Below are 3,933 nucleotides of genomic sequence, written 5' to 3'. Positions count from 1 at the left end.
TACCTACTAAAAATTATCTGAGAAGATGAGTGTCATAACAAGGTCTAGCGATTGTTATTTGAAGTCATCACTGTTTCTTTTTAATTTTTTTATTTTTGTTAATTTTATTGAGAAACAAATAGCAATGAGACAGTTTCAAAACCAGTTAGTAGGACAGTTACAACAATTAATACGTCACGTATTGTTGTCTTTGTAGTGGTTATCCATAGTATAAGATGCAGACATCATATCCTGTCCAAACACTGTTAGTACAAATCTTTCTTCTCATTTAATTAAGGGAAAGTAGCTGTATAGCTATCCTAACTATTTTATATATACAGATATATAAAATATCTGTATATACATATATATCTATACATATACACACACACATATATATATATATATTTCACTACAAAATGGTCCTTCATTTATATCCCCCTTGTTTCATTTTTTGTTAGTCAGAGATGACTATTCTATTACCATTTAAATATTAACAAAAAAGTATAAAAGCGAGGTATAAAAAGTAAAGCCATATTAATATGCTGAGCTGTAAAAGCCTCAAGTCAACAACTTCTGACATTGCCAGTCCTGAGGATAACCCACTATTAATGTGGACTACTGGACTATATTGGATTACTTTGCTGAATGGGGCTGTTTCTTATTGATTTATTCTAAATTCACCTGATTTTCTAGTTCCACACTCAATTTTACAAAGATACTAAGTAATAGAGTTGTACAAGTGGATTGTACACAACAGAGATAACTGGAAACTAACAGGTAAACCTCAGAGAGATGGAAAGTGGGTCTGGAGACTGGGAAGAATGAAGGGCGGGGAGGGGAGGGAGACACAGGCAGCGCTTAGCCTGATGTGTGCTGTGTCGGCTCTCTACAGTACTGTGCCCACTGTTCCTCTTAGTACATATTCTATACAATGGAGCACACAAACAATATCAAGTTGCGGAGCATCAACATTTTCCAAAGTTATTGTAAATGAGCTCTGCCTAAGTGTTAAGTTCTGTCCTGAATGTGAAAAATCCTGAATACGAGCCACAGGGGGCTGAGGAAGTCCATGTGGTCATTTCTTCCACTTTCCAAGACTCACGAAACCATGACCAAAATGGAAATAATAAAGGAAGAGCTTAAATAAATATGAGGATGATTAATTAAATCAAAATTCTAATGCCACTAAACTAATAAATCATTTCACCTTGTGTCTCTCCATGTGTAAGGGCTTAGGTTTCTTTCTATCTTGCAGACTGTGGCCTTGATGGTAGCAAAATTTGCGCACTGTCTGGCTGCAGTGATCTTCTCAATAACGCATGGTGTAAATTCATTTGAAGCTGCAAGGACACTGTTCATGTTTCCTGTAGATATCACATCGGTATGTATTTTCAGATCCAGGTATGCAATTTCTTGGAATTTATATTTATACAAAGTAACTTTAAGACTTGCATATTAAAATGACCAAACACTTGACCTGAAGCGAATTAATTTATTTATGTAACAAGGTTGTAAATTTTGAGCACATCAAATGTGCATATCGCAAAACATGATTTGCGATAAAACAAAAGACACTCCGAAACACATTTAATAATTTTTATTCTAGACATCCTTAAAGCAAAAGAAAACAATTCAAGGGTTCCATTCCTCGCAGAACCATGATTGGGAAAATCCAGCTGTCTTTCAGAGTCAGCACATTTTATGCCAAGTCAAGTGGATGTACTACACTGTGATCATGAGTCATTACTATGGGACATAAATGGATTCTAATGTAACCTTGTGTTCAGAAACATCAGTAAAGCTGGCTTGGATCTAAGGAGCCTCCTGGGACTTGGTTATAGCAGGAAACAGGGTGGCTCAGGAGAGCTCATTTCACTGGTCTCACATTGTAAGAGGGCGGGACTGCACATTAGAGAGTACAGTCAAAGAGACGTGATGTGTTTGGGGACAGTGTGGAATGAGCTACCGCAATGTAGGTATTTGTGTAAAAGTTTTCTAAAAGTGTGCCTATGGCTGATGGATTCTATTCACAGTACTCTAATTTTTCTCTCCTGCATGGCTCACAATGGCATCTGCCATGCTCCTGAAGTTCATTCTCACACTAAGTTCACCTTGACTCTCTTTCTCTGCTTGGCTCATTGTTTCCTCCCAAAGGTAATAAACTCACCCTGGGCAAGTGCTTCTTATCTAGAGGGAAAAGATTAATCTCTGTCACTTCACAGATATCTTTTATACTTAAAAGATGAAGAGTATGTTTTTAAATTCATATTTCTGATATAATTGGTGAGAGAAATTTCTATTGCTTGGGTGTCAGACATAAGAGTTTAGATTGGACACTAGATGAGGAGCTTGAAAAATAGGTTTAGATTTTGTATCAGAGCAAAAGAAATGTGAAACCTGGGGAGATCTTAAAGTGTGAGGAGACATGGGAACGTGGGTGTTTGAAAGACCATGGACTGATCGCTGTTTATCTTAATTCTCCACTACAGGTATTCAGGTGATGAAGAAGTGAAGTTGAATTCTTCATACCTGTATGAGACCAAGACTGTTAGGGGATATATCCCAGCCCCTTTGGTGGATGAGAGAATGCTTTTTGTGATTCTCTGGGTCATTTTTTGCCATTTTATCATTGAGGATATTCTTACCTATGTAATAATCCTGTACAAGTGGCTGAATGTGCCCCCTGCGAATAACCAGTTAATCCAGGCCTTGGATAGTCAAACAGCTGCCCAGCTGCTTAAGCTCTCCCACAAGTACAGACTAGAGACCAAGCAAGAGAAGAAGCAGAGGCTGTTGGCGCGGGCACAGAAGAAAGCTGCTGGCAAAAGGGATGCCCCCACTAAGAGGCCACTGGTCCTCAGAGCAGGTGTCAACTTTGTCACCACTCTGTAGAGAACAAGAAGGCCCAACTCGCGGTGATTGTGTACAACATGGACCTCATCGAGCAGGTCATGTTCCTGCCTGCCCTGTGTCATAAGATGGGGGTCCCTTACTGCATCACTAAGGGGAAGGCCAGGCTGGTGAGTCTGTTCTACACGAAGACCTGTACCACTGTCACCATCAAGCAACTCGGGAGACAAAGGCACACTGGCTAAGCTGGTGGAGGCCATCAGGACCAACCACAATGACAGATACAATGAGATCCGCCGTCACTGGGGAGGCAACGTTCTGGGTCCAAAATCTGTGGCTCTTATTGCCAAGCTGGAGAAAGCAAAGGCTAAAGAGCTTGCCACTAAACTGGGCTAGGCGTACTCTTGAGTTTTCTGTACATAAAAGCAGTAAATTGTCCTTAATCCAGTGTAAAAAAAATAAAGATAATCTAAAGTTTTCTACAGAGGAGAATATTCATTGATTTATTGATGTTAACTTTTCTGTGATTCATACTCTACCCCCAATATTGAAATATTAAAGGATGGTACAGGAACTGGTGTGGACACACATCCTTCTTACATAAACAGAAACATCTTTAAGGTTGTTAGAATTGCAGGACGCTGCTCTATACGTAAAAATCATGTTTCAAAAGAAATAATTCACACAAAATTCTGGGAAAACCAGTCACTCTGTTTATTTTTATTAAGTACACTTCATGATATTTTAACCAAGCGTGGTGCCACATGCCTACTGCCCCACCTGATTAGGAGACTGAAGCGAGAGGATCTCAAGTTTGAGTCCAGCCTAGGCACTGTAAGAACTCAGGAAAAAAACCTGCCTCATAATTAAAATGGGGTGTAGAGTTCAGTGTGGAAGCCCGGGGTTCATTTTTCTGTACCACAAAATATAAGGATTCTTGACAATTTTAGAATGTGGACTTTTAGACATAGTAGCAAATAGCGATCATTGCTAGGCTTGGTATTTCCTTGGTGACTTCAGAAATATTACACACTTTTCATGTAATGATTTTTCCAATAGTAGAAATTGGAAAGAGAAGGGGAAAATCTTGAAGACTAATTA

General features: G+C 39.1%; 1 pseudogene; it reads left to right on the top strand.

Annotated features, from left to right (window-relative positions):
- The first annotated feature begins 2,568 nt into the window (after nucleotides 1-2,568).
- LOC101571340 lies at nucleotides 2,569-3,277 on the top strand (annotated as a pseudogene).
- The last annotated feature ends 656 nt before the right edge of the window (nucleotides 3,278-3,933 follow it).

Source organism: Octodon degus, unplaced genomic scaffold, assembly GCF_000260255.1.
Source record: "Octodon degus isolate 3935 unplaced genomic scaffold, OctDeg1.0 scaffold00283, whole genome shotgun sequence".
Classification (NCBI taxonomy): Eukaryota; Metazoa; Chordata; class Mammalia; order Rodentia; family Octodontidae; genus Octodon; species Octodon degus.
This window is presented reverse-complemented; position numbering and strand designations above follow the sequence as displayed.